Source organism: Sander lucioperca, chromosome 3 (genome assembly GCF_008315115.2).
Source record: "Sander lucioperca isolate FBNREF2018 chromosome 3, SLUC_FBN_1.2, whole genome shotgun sequence".
In the NCBI taxonomy this organism is placed as follows: Eukaryota; Metazoa; Chordata; class Actinopteri; order Perciformes; family Percidae; genus Sander; species Sander lucioperca.
The window spans coordinates 30418982-30437760 of NC_050175.1; the positions used below are offsets into that span (position 1 = coordinate 30418982).

The 18779-nt window shown below is 38.0% G+C and overlaps 1 protein-coding gene across 2 annotated transcripts in view; it reads left to right on the top strand.

The window, feature by feature from the left end:
* The window catches only part of LOC116054717 (protocadherin-9), a 219687-nt gene that overhangs the window by 135798 nt on the left and 65110 nt on the right, over positions 1-18779 (top strand). The gene's annotated exons all lie outside the window — the stretch shown is intronic.

The following is an 18779-nucleotide window of genomic DNA, read 5'->3' on the forward strand; positions in this document are numbered from 1 at the left end:
TGTTCAAACTGTCACACTAAAAATGCTGTTGAGTTGATGGGTAGCAAGGTTGCACACCGATGATCTGTCATCCTTATTCACAAAGCTTAACTGACACTGCATATTACTGCGTATTACTGCAATCCTGCAGTTGTCCCTGCTGGCTTGTCTTACCCTTACTGTGCTATTTATCTATCAGATATGACTTTACCCATCAAAGTCATGATCAAGGGAGCCTCCAAATATTTAAATTCAATTTTCTTTCTACTAGATTTCTAACTGAAGGTAACTTAAAACTAGAAAAAAAGGCTATAGAGATTAGTATGCCAATGGGAATGATGATGAGAGAAGATCAGCAGTAGAGTACATCAATCTCTCTGTGCAACCTGACCACCGGCATAAAAGGCATGGCCGTCAAAAGTAAGCCTTTCTCCCACTGTGGGAAATCAGGGCATCCTGCCTCGGGCTGTTGGTGTAAGTACTTAGACTACAGAAGCTGTGGCCGAGCGTGTCACAAAAGAAGTGCATAGAGAAAGAGAAAAGTAACCAAAGAAGAAAACAAAATGGAAAGATGGAACATGGGCAGTAAGATCATAGAATTTGATGCTGATAGTTAGGATGCAGCTCCATGACAAGAGTTCTGAAACTTTATAGAGGTCTTGTTGACAAGGTGTAGAAGGTATGTGTTGTGTTCTGCATAGTGTGGCACAAAGTATGTTTTAGTTTTTTTTTTTTTTTTTAGACAGGACCAAAATAACTATTTTGAACCATGTTTGAACTGCTGTAGTGTATGTTGTGTTTTAATCACATGCTAATCAAGCACATTTTCAGAAACTAGAAGAATTTAGGTTTCAAATGAAGCCTCATACATGCATTTTGGCCTTGCAGTTCTTCTGTTATAAGCTTTTCCCTTTGAGAAAGGGAAATAGACGAAAATCAAGCAAAAAGGTGGATTTGAACAGGTTAAGTTACAGATCTGTTTTGTTGAGGCTTTTTTTAAGAGTTGTTCATATTTTACTGGAACATAAGTCAGCATTGCTGCCACTGTACATTACTTTATTTAAGGGGACCCTACTGTGCAGCTAGGCCAGAAACGGTGGGGAGGCTTCAGTTGAACTAACAATAGACATGGTTGTTCTCTACAGGAGATCTTGAGAAAGCCTTACTTATTGTTCAGTGGAGAACTTAGCAGCATGGAAAATGTTGTATATTTAAAGCCAACTGTCAAACCAAGAAGCAACATCAAAGTTTAGTGATTAACCAGTGACGTCTAACCAAGAGGCCTGTCCAGCTGAAAAATGGAGCACCAAGGATACAGTATGTATGGATAATAAAGTGTCAATGTTGGATGTGTCTCTAGTTTGTAGGAGTTTTGGACATGACCAAGTGGGAGGTGACTGCAACCTCTGGTACTAGGATTATTTTGAAATCCAGCGGTAAAATGAGAAAACAACACTACTGTACCACTTTAGCTTTTCCTAGCTTTGTTTCTATATCAAACAGGGATAAGCGGACTCACTTTGCCAGACCTTCATCCACAGCAGTCTGGAGGAGGGTCTGGCGAGTCCATACAGCATTCCAGGATGGGAGAAAAATGTGCTCTGGTTTATTTGCATTTCTTTAAACCAATCACAATTGTCTTGGGCGGTGCTAAGCATCGTACGGGGCAACGGCGCCTCTGCAAAATAGCCTTGGGAACAAACTTGTTTCGGTGGAACGTGTACGTTCAAAGGTTGTTTTAGTCCTGCAACAGAAAACTCAGATTGGACAGATAGTCTGGCTAGCTGTCTTTGGCTTTACCCTGCAGAGATCTGAGGAGCAGTTAACCATAGTCCTCATAAATCGACCAGAGTTTAGAATGCCAACACAAAGGAAGCCCAAGGCAACGGACAGCCGGCCTAAATGCAATCCCGGAAGTGGAACGTCTTGTATATAGACTAGGTTTAGGCACCAAAACTATGCAGTTAACTTTAGAAAAAGATCATGGTTTGGATAAATATCAAGGACTTATGTTACATTACTTCCGGTTACGCACGTGACAAAGAACGTGACAAAGTTCAGTTTGTTCCATGAAGTTACAAATAAAAAACTCGCTGTTTACTTTCATTTCCAAACAGGACTTGAACCCCAGTCTCCTGGGTAAAAGTCCTGTCTTTGTTTGACCTTTACCTCTATATGCGGAATTTGGTGCTATACTTTGTCACCTACTTCCTGCTTTGCTCCTGTCATAATAACTATGGCCACTAGAGGCCACTGCCACTATAAATGTAAATATGAGATGTAATTGCTGCTTTAAAGCTCCATTGTGTAATTTTTTTAGTTGATTCTTTTTTGAGTTGATTCTTAGCACAAATATGTGCTCATTCATGTGTAATTGCTTCCACTAACTAATCAAAGTATTCTTGTATGCATAGAATCTGCCATTCAGAATCATTCAGAATCGGTTCAGAGTCGCTCCAATGTATTCTACCATGTTGCGACTCCGTCTTTAAAATACATTAGCCAAAGAGGGACATACCTTCGCGTTTCGCGCTTTTACACTCACTGGCACTGTGACGAATGCCAGGGAGGGGGAGGAGAAGATTACTCAGCGACTGCCGGCAGATTTGAAAGCCGGTTGAAGATGGAGCGCCTATCTAGGACATGTAACAGAGGCGCCAAGGAAGTTATAAAGAGAATTAAAACAACAACGCGACAGGAAAAGCAACAAGACCAAAGTTAATATTGGAGTGGCTTTTCCAAGATGGAAAGACATCATAAGGAGGAAGGATTTTAAAAGGGACGCCGAAGTTGCCTGCTTTCTTCTTGACAGGTAATTCTGCCTATTTGTCGAAGTTTTATAGTTGCTTGGTTGCATGGTTGTGCATAACACTAGAACGTCGTCTGAGGATACTTTTCCTCGCGTCAATGATGAAAAAGGATTGTCTACCTTGTAACATAAAAGTAATCATATGTGTCATGATTTTCCTGGCAGACAACTCACGTCATGTGCAGTTGTAAAACAGACTAGCTGGAGATACTAAGAGCTAATTTCAGTTTCATTGACGTTGTTCATAATGCTCAGAGAAATATATTAAACACACAAACCTCCGTTGCTTCTCTCCTACGCTGTAAACATTGCCTTACACTATTAATCTCATACAATATACAGAATAACAATAGCACTGATACTTTACTAACATTAGCTTGCATATGTTTGGGAACCTGATAGCTGATGTTGAATGAAATGGTACCAAAATAACGTAAAACTATTATTACACTGGAAGGAACTCTCACAGATGAAGTCGTACTTCTTGTAATAATACGGCCACCGTAGGAGTTACGACGCGCTCGGAGTGGGAGGGGATAGAAAGTAATATTCAGTTGGTGTCATATACAATTTCACCGCTAGATGGGAGAAATTCTTACACAATGTAGCTTTAACAAACAACTTATCTTGCACTTGGTCTTCATCGGTTGGGATATTGATTTAGTGTTTTGAACCTAAAGAAAGGATAACAAAAGATCTTAATGGGAGCCAGCTTAACAAAACAGATAATATATGGACCTCTACAGTGGAAAATGTCTTCTGGTCTATTACTATTCATTTCCTTTACATCTCTACAGTATGTCTCTCATGTTCTCATGTTTTTTTTCTCTCTCCTTTGATAATGTGCAAATCTAGTCTCCATCTTGCTGCACGTTCACAATAAAGGTCAGAATAAAAAACATCATTTCCCTCCCTAACCCTAATCTAATGCTGAAAATTGCCCCTTTGCAACTGTACGTAAATATATAATGCTGCTTTGGTCTACATTTTGGATGAATGGTTTTCCATCAGTGAAAAAAAAAACACACACACAGAGAGAAGTGTTCCTTTTCTGTCACAGTCTCCCAAAATGCAAACAGGCAGGCGTTCACATACAAACAAAAACAAATTATGCTCTGCGACACACTATCCACCACAATGCATTATGCTAGCGCCTTACTTTCACTAGAAACTGTTGGAGGGAAATTGCTGGCTGCTTGGCAACAAAAGAAATGGAAAAAAGGTCTGGGTGATTCTTATTTTCCAGATGATTAGTTGCATCAGAAGTAATTGTTGGTAAGATCATTGACCATAAAATTAATTACTAAGGCTTGAGCTTTTCCTCATTGTGACTGTCCTCTTAGAAAAAAAATGAAGTTTCTTATTTCCTGATGGGTGAAATGGCAAACAGCAGGTGTGTATGGTTGATTTACAAATCCAAGGCAATGTGATGAGGATTACTATGAAGAGGCTTTGAGTGTCAACAATAATTGATGCATTATAAGAAAATGGTTCTGTGCCATACAGTATACCTATGGATTGATATGACAGTATGTGTTCATTGTATTGTTATATGTGCATGTTTTGTGAAATACTTTTTCTCACCTGCTTTTATAGTATAAAAAAAAAAATATGTGCAATCCATGCATTGTACATCCATTATTGCAGTATTGTTTTGTAGTTGAAGCTTGCCAACTAACCCAGGCATGACATCCTTTTGCAGTCTTTTCTTATAGCCAAAATAAAAATCGCATAATATTTTATTCAATCCAGGGACAAGCACAGTAGGACAGTCATTTAATAAAAAATGCTAACCTACTCACAAATTGTGTCCAGTTTTCACACCAACTCAAACCACATCATTTGAAACATGATGTCCTTTTATACATTGAACACATACAAAATACACTCATCTCTCACAAGCATGCATGTACATGCACAAAACCACAAACATGTTGTTGGTGTGCTTAGAATAGAAAATATCACTACTCACCACACACAACACCTTCATTTTGTTAAGCACCGGTCATGAACAACAGTGTATGTAGAACCAGAGTCATACTGGACTTACTATACTGTATACTATAATTTTCATGGCATTGAATAGAATATAATTCTTTTGTTGACATTGCACGGAGTACAACGGAATTAAGTAGCAATCCTAAGGGTGCATACATACATATAAAAAATAGGAATTAGAAATGGAGGAAAAAAAGAGAAAAATAAAACATATATATATATATATACATGTTTAATTTAGTTATTAGTTATATATATATTGTTTAATTTAGTTATTAGTTATATATATATATATATATATATATATATATATATATATATATATATATATATATATATATATATAAGAAAGTATTCTGATTAAAGATTAAATATTGCACTTGTGGATATTGCACAATGCTGAGTTGTGGCTCTTTATACAGGTAATACTGTTGGTAATACATATGTACGAGGAATATGCTATGGTGCAGTTGGAATGTTTACATCTGTGCAGTGCTATATATACATAAATAAATACAAAGGTGCATTTGAAATGTAGTGCAGCAACAGTCAGTGTCAGTGTTTGACAGTGTTCAGTTCTTGTATGGCTCAAGTTTTTTTTTGGAGTGTATGCAATCATGTAAACGCATGTACAAACATAAAAATTAAACCATTGTGAAAAAAGATTATTTGGGGTGATTCTGCGAGGCTCTCTAGCGGACATTTTGCGTCATAGTATATTAAGGCGCAAGTATGTCTGGTGTGCATGCCCATGTTATAACACCATGTCGGCTGGTACATACTGTAAGTGCATGGTGTCGGTAGTGATATTTGGTGGCACTGTCAACACCTTGCCATGGTGCTTCAGCTTCAAAGATCACTTCCGGTATCGCTTTCTTTCCATTATCAAGTGGCATTAAACATCTGCTGCTTTTGGCCGAGGTTACAAGTAATTTAGCAAAAGGAAAAGATTGCAAAATGTCATTCTCATACTATTTAAGTGAGAATTAGATTTTGTTAGTGAAACGTGCTCATTAGTGTGGTCTACAATTCAACAAAGCCTTTTCAATTCAATTTAGGCCACAACTTAAAAATGCTGGTTAGAGTAGTGAGAGATATAGCTGTGCATTGCCTTTTATTATTCCATTGTCTTTTATTATTCCATTGTCTTTTATTATTTCATTGTGTTTAAGCAGCTAATATGCATACAGATTATCTTTAAGATGCAGTATCAGACTAATCAGTTGTTGCCCATGTCGTTAGGTTTTAGCACTTTATAGCACTTTGCTAATTTTCCAGTCAGTTGAATTGAGCTTTTAACAAGAGATTGTGATAATGTTGTGAATTTACCGTGTGGTTTAGTTGCATATTTCCAACCTAAATGTATTAGATTAACACCCTCATAATACCTTATTTCCATTAACAGACGGTAAAATACAATCCAATATATAGTTAACAGGAATAAGCCAAGAGAAAGGGAAAATGCTTTGAGATATAATAAAAAGAAACAACTTTGTTTAATGTCTACTTCTAAGAAAATTGATTGGTCAGATTTTGGCACAGCTGATTCAACGCTAACATTGCTTTGTGCCTACAGATGTGGTAATGCAGGCACAATTAGTCAAGGAATGTATAGTATATATTATGTAGCTATGTATTTATTTGAGAGTATTGAGAACAGAAATGCAAGTTATTTTTTACATATCATTGTTCTTCCAAGCCCCCAATTTTAGGGGAAGGTAGTTACACATAACAACTATACTGTTTGCTCGGTTTTATAGACATTATATCCACTAAATAGACAGGACATGCTGAATTGAGTCTGTTCAAAGGTTCTAATGTACTGAGCTATCCTTCAGCTGTCATTAATAAGATAAACAAAAATATGTTTGTTTGCTGTTCTAGAAACAAATAAAACAATCATTGTATTTTTGAGTGAATGCCATAAAAAAAATCAAAAAATTTAGATCACTAGTTGCCAAAGCCAACCACACCTCCCTGCTGCATCGATTTACATTTGATCTCTCAAAGCTGAATAATCATGGCTGTGTAAATAGCCATTATTTCCACAGGATAAACAGGGATCCAACTAAACAAATGTGTGCTTCTGTACCCGTTTGGTGTAATGGAATCACAAAAAGGATTTAATGACAGCTAATAGGGTTGTAGGTTATTATGAATAATAGAGTTTGCTGTGATTAAATAAATGTGTAGCTTTTAATGCAACATGAATGTATTTTATTTACTTCTGATTATCTGTTAATATTTCTCATTCTTTTTAATGTGTTGTGACACAAAGGTATATCTCACAAGCATTTGTAGTGAGTAAATAAAAAAGCCAACACCTCCATAGTGCCACAGAACAGTGACTTCAGTGTTGTATAATGTCTAAAGCTGCCAAAGTGCAACGCCAAGATCACATGGACTGTAACTCATAAACACATCAAGCTTCCCCATTCAGTGCTCAGGGCCTAGCCTGCTCTGCTCTGTAGTTAACTGTCTCTGACTGTCAAATCCTTCATCCTGATGTAGGAGACACACATGGAGAAGAATTTCTGTGTCTCATTTTATGACTGTGGATGTCGGCGGAGGGTAGAACCGATGAGTGAGTCAGTAGTGGTTAACTTTGTAGCTAATGCTCTGTGGCAGTTGCACAGGTTTCTTCAGCTCTGCTTAAGGCACAGGAGGAAGCTGGTTGAAGTACTCCTGTCTTGCAGTTCTCACTCAGCCAAGTCAGGTTATTTAACAACATGCCAAAGTTGGGATGAAGAGGAAAGGGAGATGTAGAGAGAGGTTGGAGGAATCCACTGGAGTAGGGCTGTCCCAAACGATTATTTTTTAAACAATTAATCTAGCGATTATTTTTTCGATTAGTCGACTAATCTAACGATAAATTTTTCGATTAATCTAACGATTAATTTTTCGATTAATCTAACGATTATTTTCCCATTGCTCAAATATTAACAATTTACACAAAACAAATTTCAATAAGGTTCAAATCTCTATTTATTAAAATTGTTTAACACTGCACTGTTCAAGTAAAATGAATTTGTAGTGCAACCTGAAGCTAGATGTAGGCTATCAATCCAACCACAAAATAAAGTCACTTTCAGGAGGAATACAAAAATAAAAACTTAAAGTAAACAGAGCAATTGCAAAAAGAGTAGCCTGTATTTGCTTGTTTTAACAGTAGGTAAAATAATGAATAAGGTCTTGTTTAACATCCAAGATCTTCTCCCTTTAATTTATCTTTAATTATTTGTATCTAAAGGCTGGTTAAGCACTGTAGGGAGAAGTTGGACAGTTTTTTTGTCTCGTTCCAGTGATTGGCACATCTGGGTGATGGCGCTGGATATGCAGTAGCATGTTAGGTGTATTTCCACTCACATACCCAACAACTGCTGAACAATGCTGACACACAGTCCTCGTCTTATCCACCACTCTCTCGCATGTACTACTGTAACTGACCCGAAAACCGAAGAATTTGAGGCGGGGATGGCACCAGGCGGGACGGCATGAGACGAGAGGGCATGACACGGGAGGCTCCAGGCTGCAGCCATACAGTCTCGAAGTTTTCCCAAACTTGCGATCTTAAAGAGGCCGGCGCGTCCTCTAACTCTTGTGGGTCACTACTATTCGCCATACTCGTCTTTTAGTGCTGCTATCTCTGACTCACTCAATGGACCGTCGACATGACAAAAAACTGCATGTAGACGGAGAGCTCGGCTAGCTTCAGAGCTAAGGCGGGGCTACAGATTAGGTGTCCCTAGAGCCCGCATATCTAACAGTAGTTAGCATTATATTAGTTTCGCATTACATTAATTTGCACGCAAGTTTTATTTATTTATTTTATTTAGTGACGCATCGACGCAAATTATTTGTGTCGACGCATTTACGTAATCGTCGACGAATCGTCCCAGCCCTACACTAGAGAAGGTAAGAGGTCACTGCAGGGTGGAGAGGAAAAAAGGACTAGATGAGTCTAAGATCTAGATGTAGCCCCAGCTAGTGTTAGATGACATCAATTATAAATGGACTTTAATCCCTCTGAAGAAGTCCGTTCAGGTAAATTCTGTTTAGTTTAGCGATTTTTGCTACTGTTTTCATAGACTAAAATGTCTATATGCCCGCCACTGGGATTAATAAAAATAATAATAATACATTTTATTTGTATAGTGCTTTAAAAGGTACTCAAAGACACTTTACAAGATGATAAAAAAAACAAAAAACAGTAAAATCAAAAGTATAAAAACAACAACGATTAAAAGTGGATTCAAAGAGCTATTTTTCTAATCTTGCAGATCTCGGCAGGGAGCTTTGTGCACTGGCGCCACAGAGGGAAGCCAAACACCATTCATCTAAACGCACTGCCCACACAAAGATGACACAGAGTTGGTTTAAAATCTGCAAACTATCTATTTAAATAGTTTTGAAAAAGGGGAGTGGGGGAGAATGTGTGAGGTGTGGAGTAAACCAGCCATTGGGAGCTGGGCAGAATTGCCCTTCTGTAGGTTAGCTAGATGTAATTACTGTAAAAGTTAGACATGCAATATCTAAGGCAATGTATACATTTCATGTTTCAAGGCAGCCTGTGGTGTCAAACTAGGTTAACTCAACCATCACTGTGCCTGTTAGCTGTATTTAAGCCTAACTTCAAATACTTAGAGAGATCTTTTGAAGTTGACAGAGATAATCCTAGAAGGTTTGTTTCTTAGGTTTTGTAGCTTATAAATTGACAGTGCATTTTTTTTGCGCTTGGCTATACTACAATAATTCAAAGCCATTAGGTGTAGACTTTTTGATTACAGCATTTAACCTCATCCCAGCATCTATTTTTGTTGAAATCATAAACTCTTATCATGTGCTGTATCTTGGATTGCAGCAATCTTGTGTCTAGTACACAGTGTTTAACACTATTGTTGCGGAACTTTAAACTGTAAGATTTTCATCAATGCCATGTTTGAAACTATTGGTATTGGTGGTACTTTTCAGCAATAGCCATAGGAAACAATTCAACGACATTTAATCACAAGTTCAGCATGTTGGATGATGTTGTTTACTGTCTTCTCTATTCTTCTTTGATAAAACAAGATGAGTCATCTGAGACACCCACAGTTTGGTTGGGTGAGCTGTTAGCAGATACACAAGTTCCTTTTTGTTTCTTTTTTTTCTTTTTCTTTTACAGTGTAGATGCTAAAGGCAATTTGTTGCCCCCTAAATGTAACTCTGGTTGACCTTTACTTTTTTTTTTGTGATCAACATTTTTTATTGGCACTTTCAGACATACAAAACAAATTCCACACCGTGTGACAGGTAATAGCAGATGGTGCACAGAACAGATCAACACAAATTGAACAAGAACAAAAACCCTCTCCCACCCCTCACCCTCTGCGGTCTCAAGGAAAACAAAACAAATAAACAGAAACCACACCTCGCCTAATCACTCTCCTCTAATTCTTTTGGGGTCGAGGTCATTAAGTCTATTTGTGCTGCTGTGCTTTTCCATAGGCTGATAGTTGATGATCTTGCTTTGTTAATCCTTGCTGTTGAGAGCTCAAGCATAACTATGTCTAGAAAATACGGCAACCACTGTTTTATACAAAGCGAGTGAGGGGGGAGCCAGCGTTGAGCTATCATTTTCTTGGTTGCAGTTGAGTTGGCTAGCCAGATTTTCCTCTGTCTCCTAAGCAGGTGTAATTTAGAGTCGTCATTAAGTAACAAAACAATCGGGTCAGTAGGAATTCAACATCCTATCACATCAGATAGTAGCCTGGTCCTACCAGACTCTCGTACATTTCATTTGTACAGAGAGTCTGGCCTCTCTCCATTGACAAGTGTTAACTTCCTTGAAGGCGGGTACTCTGTTGAAGTTTAAAACTATTGGATCTGCCCAGAGCCACTCTGGATCTGCCATAACCAATCGCTAACGTTTGGTCATGATGTATGTCATGCGCATGTGCAACAAGAGGGGAGACCGTCAAGGCTATTAGCATTAGCACCGCTAGCGATAGCTTTAGCCAACTACTTCACCACTGACGGAGCGAGCTGGAAAATAAAACTGTTCCCGAACCCCGTGGGGAGGAGGGCCACAACATCATGGCCACCAACACAACTCAGCAAAGATTGTTTGTGCTCGGGCTTTAACTTCTGGATATTTGGCAGTGTTGCTGCCACAACGGACCGAATGGCTTCGCTCACATCTTTCTAGTGCACGTCCTCAACGTCATCGTTCTCAGCCATTCCCTCTGTTCACTGATTGGACCGGTAAATATTTGACCGGAGAAAACCTAAGAATATACCGCAAACCCAGACAGAGTACTGAAGGGAAATGAAAATTGAGCGGAAGTAAGTAGGAGGGCGGAGCCAGGCTAATCAGATAGACCTTTACTTTTAAAATTGACGTGCTGTTACCACCAGTAACCACAGATGTCGACAAATCAACCAAGACGGAAACCTTAAAGCTGCTCTAATCAATATTGTTATGTTACCGTAACAATGGAAAGCAGTAATATTCACTTGAAGTGACAAACCCACAGATGAGTATCACCCAACTCTGCAGTTTCCCCTCATCTCTACAAAGAATTTTGGCATCCTTGCTCATTTGTTCAGTCACACTGCTCTCATGTTCTTCACTTTTTTAGCTGCTGCAGGCAGCTGTTTTTGATGATGGAAAACCCACAGCTGTCTTAACACTAAATATCAGGCTGACAGAGTCAGCGTCTAATTGGTTAACATAGTGGAGAATTGAGAGCATTAGATATTTATCTCAGGATTTGGTGGAGACCGAAACAGAGCTAAAAAGAGAGTGAAGAGTGTACTTACATTCACTGGGTGGTAAGAAAGACAACTACAACTACTACTTAATATTGCTATGTGTCTACCATTACGTTCACCATATTGATTTTTCACTGACAGGTGATTTGCAGCATGTTCTGCTGCCCCCATGTGACCAACAAAATGTATTACTGACTTAGTGTTAACGGGAGGTCATATAGTTGCAATGAATGTTTTGCTCAGACAGAAAATCATTTATTTCCAATAATACGTTACAGATACACTGTTGCATTTCAAGTGTAACTTAGCCTACTTCGGATGTATCGTGAGCTAAACCGGGTAACGTTATCACTGTCACTGTGTTAAGAGCCAAAGCATTAAGTTTGTTGTAGCAATGAACGTAAACGTAAAAATAACTAAGATTTATATAGCGCATTTCATGAAAAAACAAGGACGCTTTACACAAGTACAGGGGGACAAGGCAAGGCAATGCAAGGCAGCTTTATTTGTATAGCACATTTCAGCAACAGGGCAATTCAAAGTGCTTTACATGAAAACAGATTAAAAAATTAAAAACAGATAAAATACGAGAATAAAAGTTACAGTGCAGTATAAGAAATTAAACATTGAAGAGCAGTTAAAACAGTTAAATATATAATAGCAGATAAAATAGGAATTTCTCTTTATATGCTTATATAGATTGTCATACAGTGTCAACAATGCAACTTCAGTATAAGAAATGAACAGTTATTTAAAGAAAGGCAACATCAAAAAGATAGGTCTTCAGCCTTGATTTAAAAGAACTGAGAGTTGCAGCAGACTTGCAGTTTTCTGGGAGTTTGTTCCAGATATGTGGAGCATAAAAAGTAAACGCTGCTTCCCCCTGTTTAGTTCTGACTCTGGGGACAACAAGCAGACCTGTCCCAGACGACCTGAGAGATCTGGGTTGTTCATAGTGTAGTAGCAGATCAGAAATGTATTTTGGCCATAAACCGTTTAGTGATTTATAAACCAGCAAAACAAGGGAAAAGAAAATAGTAGGCCAACACAAACACGGACTGAAAATAAATAAAAACCTGACGCTAAATGGAAGGGGGACTTATTTTAATGTAGGCTAATGGCGTACAACCACATCGCCCATTGTAAAGTAATTTTATGAATGAAATAGACATATCATACACCTGAGGGCCAATTCGGGATCGGTTTTATATCCTTTACAATCCCATTGTCATCTCCATCTGTTGAAAGCGTGACGGACATTGACTCTGGTTTTCGCTCGTCATCTGTCATTTTCCCTTTTAGCTTTTATTTGTTCTTCGCTTAATTTCCTTTTTTTTTCTGTGATGGCACTGCTCAAGTATCAACCATAATTACAACAGATAACTTCTAAAATAAAAATTAGAACACAATTAGGCTTACATAAGGAAATCTCCTGCTACTGTTTACCTGGCTGGATACACTAACACAGGCTTTTGTGGTGTTACACCAACATCTGTGAGCCATCAGAATGTGTGCTCTGTAGAGCCGTTATACCTGCCGTAAAACATTTTGTGAATTTGCGGGAAAAATTTGACCCAGGCAAAGGCATTAAAAACTACATAAAAATAGCGTTCTTTTCACTGTTAGTCTTGTTTGCAGTTACAGGTAATTTATGATCATTAGATGTTTCAGAAACATTTAAAAATGTGCATATAGTTCCTTTAATTTTATTATCTCCACCAAGGAGGTTATGTTTTCAGTTCAATTTGTTTGTCTGTCAGCAGGATTATGGAAAAACTACTAGTCCGATTTTCATGAAACTTTTTGGAAGGGGGTAGCATGGACCAGGGAAGAACCCATTAAATCTTGGAGCAGATCCAAATCTTGGAGTGGATACACATATATTTCAGTTTTCTTTAACAATGCGAGATAGGGTATTTCTGTTACTCTGTTGTCCTGCATATAGCGCAAATATATATTTATAAGCAAAAATCAGTGGGTAGATGTGCTCATGCCCATGTATGAAAGTAGGATGAGATTGAGTTAATTTGGGAGGTGTAGACAGATGGAAAGAAAATAAATTGTACTTTGAGGACATTAGCGAGAGGGAACTTGTCACAGCATGTGTCACTCTCTGAGAGTAGTAAGTCTGGTGACCAACATACTGTATGACTCACGGTTTTATGATTTTTTATGAAAATAAATGTTTCCTATGTGTGTTAGACAATAATGGGTTGAAGGATAAATAAATAAAAATGCATGCTGTACACTGCATCAATAAATCTGCTTAAAGATCATTTTGCCCAGAAAGAGTCAAAATGATGGACTGTGTTGATAATCACATGCTAAGCAAGTGTCCTGTAAATGACTAACACAATGCATGCACGCACACACACACACACACACACACACACACACTACATGTCCTCTTCCAAGCTTGCAATTTGGGAAATGGGTCAGATGTGACTTAGATGTATGTATCGTTGTATTTGTCTTTGTCTTTGTGTGTGTGTGTGTGTGTGTGTGTGTGTGTGTGTGAGTGTGAGTGTGTGTGTGTGTGTGTGTGTGTATTTGTGTGTGTATGTGTGTGTATTTGTGTGTATTTGTGTTGAACCAAAGAGTGAGGCAGTGACTGATCGAGCCTCATTGTGGATGTGGCAGAATGCAGATGTTTCTCAGAACTGCCTCGCTATGATTTAATGATGAAAAGCAGAAGGCGGCAGACTTAGACTCTGGAGAGGCAGCAGGAGCAGACTACGTCAATATTAGAGTCAGAATCAAAGACGGGGGAGATTGTGATTTATTTGTCACTTTTTATTTGAGTGTTGCTTACAGAAACAAGTTTGGGAACTCTTTTTATGTCTGCATCTTTCATCTTTTTAAAGCAGTTTGAAAAGCTTGTTTTTGACTGTGTTTATGTCATCAAAATAGAGCCCTGCCTGACTGAGATTGTGATGCATTTTATCCCAAAGGAAATCTGAATGTTATGTTGACAGAAGGCAGTGTCTATCGTTTCCCTTGATTTGATTTGTATGGATTGTCACAGCTTGTCAGGGTTGTGGATGAACACTGCGGGGAAAAGAGTATGACAGTGAAATGTACTTTTTCAAAAATATGATTAATTATCAAGAAAAGGATGTAAATGATTGTATTTTAGGGGTTAATAGCATCAACTAGTCATTTTGTTGTTTCAGCACGTGTTGAAGTACAGTGATAGACATGCAAAGGTGTAAGATAGACAGGGCAATGACAGAGAAGGGGGGAAAAAAATCATGAGCCAAACCATGACCAGTGGAACAAAGAAGACAGTCACGTTTGTGGCCTTTTATTGATAATAAAAAAAAAATGTATTTTCCAAGGTGGCCAGCAGATGGCACAGCACCTTTGGTCTCTAAGGAAAAGAGAAAGAGTGAGAGAGAGAGAGGAGGGCAGAGAGAGAAAGGGAAAGAAAAAAAAAAATTTGTGAGTTTTGTTTTCCTGGTTGAATTGTGTTCTCTCACCGCAGGTGTCAGACTGCTGTTAGATAAGATTATTTGTGGGGGTTGAGGGGTTGCATTATTTTGTGTGTGCATGCACGTCTGCTCAGTGTGTGCTTCCTCTCATTAAATGTCTGCCTGATAGAAATGTAGTGTTATATTGAGTTCATGTGGAAAACAATACAACACAGAAGTTGTTTTTGACTTGCACACTGTGCTCCATACGGTCACACTCAGAGGAGAAAGATGGGGAAGAAGAGAGAAAGCTTTTGCGCCAAGTCACAAGCCCTATCGCTATTTGTTTTCTGTCACATAAAACCAAAGTTCTATCAGCTTTGTGTTCTATGGGATTGAGTCTTTACTGTGCAGTGATTCTGTATATTTCACCCACTGATTGCGGTGCTACTGTGGCACAGTACTTTGCTGAAACATGATATCATGTGATTCCATGGTATCAGGCACAATGTATATCATTTTATTGGTGACCAACCACTTTATGAATCTTTTACTTTTGCCATCAGGTATTTGTTAGTCCTTTTAAAAAAATGGAAATTGCAAGCTTTGGATCAATATAAGGAATAAAAGGTGAATTCATTTATAATACTGCAATTTATGTACCTTACGTACTTATAGTGATAATAATGATACTAGTACTCATACAGTGTGTTGACCCATTTGGAATTGTGGAGAATACTTTGTATGGAGCTAGGTTTATCTGTAGAAGGAAGACAAAAAAAATCATATTAAAATCCTTTCCGGTTTTCAATTTGCTTAATATTGTATCCTTTCTATGAAGACTCAAGGGCGAACACTATTCTTGATCATTTGCAGCCTTGCTAGAATGTAAACCTTCCAGCAGCAAAGTGCTGCTATTTGCTTTGTGTTTTAAAGTGAGTGCGTTTGGTCAGGCAAATTATAAAAACAAGCGGATAATAAGTGTTAGCAGGCGCGATAAGCCATAATATCTTGTAAACTGGCAGCGAGGAATAGTTTAAGCCGGTCTTATGCTAATGTTACTACAAGTGACTGTCAGCAACAGAGAAATACAAATATCTTCAAACATGCTTTCCGAAATTAAACACATGTACAAACACAAACTAAACACACACACAGAGAACACACATTCACGGAGATAGCACATGCAATTTAAAACTGGACCTTTTAATTTAGTAATGTAGTGAAATTATAAACAATGAATTATAAATTATTTAGCTTGGAACAATCCAGGTTATAGTGAAATATTGATCAAAGATGTCTACATCCTTTGATCATTTTGACTTGCATACAGTTTATTCTTACATTAAACCTCAGAATAAAATCTGACAGGGCTCTGAGCTAAATTTTCCAGTCCAGCAGTATTTGACAGCACATCACTGAAACCATTAACCCAATCAATAATAAGCCCATTTTTTTCTACTAGAAGTAAAACTCAAAGGAAATTACACATACAAAGTTATTATTGGTTCAATTATTGCCTGTTCCTGTCATGTATATGAGAAGACTGTTTTGTAATATTACATTTGTCATGTTGTATAATTGTGATTAATTTAGAATTAAGAATGCTATTCTTTTCTCTGGGCTTCAAACAACAGCAGTCATTTCTCCACCGTCACACCGTCGACTGCATTTCCTTTTGCATTCACTTACTCCATGTGTTAATCAGAGTGTTCTCATCAATGTCTTAATATTATACTGATGGGCATGTACTCTGCTGTCATGTGCTGGTCATAAACCTTTTTAGAAAACCTTTACAAACGCTCCAGTGAATTACCCATGACTCCCAATCATTTACCTTACTCATTTTAATGGATTAACATCATGTTTATAATACCTTTTGATCATCTAGACTTTAGCACATTTCCTTAATTAATCAATACATTTATCCAGGTTTTGAAGGTATACAATTGCATATCTTATTTATTGCAAAAATATCTAGTTGCCTACTTAACTCTGGAAAGAAGTGGTAGAAAAGCTGCCAGTATCAGTATTGATAGCTTGATACGTTCAGGGCAGCCAACAAATAGATGGCTACCTTGCCTAAGGCTAACTTCTTTGGCATTTGGCAGGAAGAAAACATATGAAGCCACTGTTAATTAACTGCAGATACACCAAACATGTCAAATATTTAAGGCTTGCCTCACCCTTCTGTTTCCCTGGGATTATTTTCTCTATAAAATGTTTTTAAACACTTTATGTGAAACTTATAGAGCTGCATTGCCTAATCAGTATACTTTAGCTGTCACACAAACATACAAAGGAGGATTATCCCCCTCATTATGTAATCTTCATTCAAAATGCCACATCTGATCATCTGCCTCTTTTTAATTACAACTGGTGACATTTATCAAGATTCACCTTGTATTTCAGAAAACATTCTTTCTTGTCATTTCAATTCATTCTCTTTTTTGTCAGCCGAGTATTATTAGTGTCATTGCAACACTGCACGGCATGTACGGATAGACATCTTCCTCCAAGGTTGTTGTAGCTTACAGTTTTTTGTAGATCTTGAGTTGCAGATTGAGAGCTCTATCTATCTATCTATCTATCTATCTATCTATCTATCTATCTATCTATCTGTCTATTTATCTATCTGTCTATCTATCTATCTATCTATCTATCTATCTATCTATCTATCTATCTATCAATCTATCTATCTATCTATCTATCTATCTGTCTCTCTGTCTGTCTGTCTGCCTGTTTCTGCCTCTGCCTCTGCATCATCCATTTCTCATGAAAATTAAACACCATGCATCCCCCCTCCCTTTCCCCACAGTCTCGTAGGTCTGCCTCCGAGTCCCCAACCCCCACCTCCCTCACCACCCCATTTTTTTCTTTATTCCCTCTTTTTGGTTAATTGAATGTTGCATTTTTTTGGAGCAGTTCTAAAATATATAATGAGGTCATTTGCATTAGACTGCAGATTGGGTGACCTTTGCTTTTGCCAATAATTACTGTAAAACCCGTCTCTGTCTGTCATCACCAAGGATGTGGCAGGGACCTCTCTGTGCTCACGAAAGGTTAGCTGGAGGCTTGTGTCTGGACTTGTGAAAAAGCCTGAGGAAAATGTCATTAGAGCAAGGGGAAAAGACACTCGGAATTAACAATTCGAAATTCAATCAAGATGGCTTTAAGGATGGTGTGTGCGTGTACTTGTGTCTGTGTGTGTTTTCATGCGTATCTCCAACAGAGGGGCTATACGACTTGTCCCAGGAACACTTGTGGGTTAAGAAATTCCTCTCATCAGAGAGAGTGCAGAATGTGGGAAGAAGGACACCCTGGGGGCGACTTCTGTTAACTCTGCAGGCCACTTTGACTTTGCCAATATGCAAACAAACTGACAACACAAACTAAATAATCAGGCTGTAAATGTCCCTGCAGCAGTCCTCACAAACATGACAATATGCTGCCACCAATAAATTTCATGGCCCTGATTAATTATGCCTGGCATTAGTTACACTGTGCATTTATGAATGGCTCACAAATTTAGCTCTTTTCACCTTGCTGAATTTTTGTAACAGTGCATGGTGTTTAATTTGCATGTTTTTATTTGTTGTCATTGTGCAGTGAAACGTGACTGTATTTACCATGTGTTAACTCCCCTTCCCATCAACAACGCCGCCCAAGTCAAAATAGACTTTTTATTCTATAATCATTCGCAGTCTTCTGGAACTGGAAATTGACCCTCCTATTCATCAATGCTTCCCTTACTTGTAAATGTTTAATACATTTTACCTCGTTCAGACAGTCTCTTAAGGCTGCTTATTTCACACTGCAGTGCTGATCAG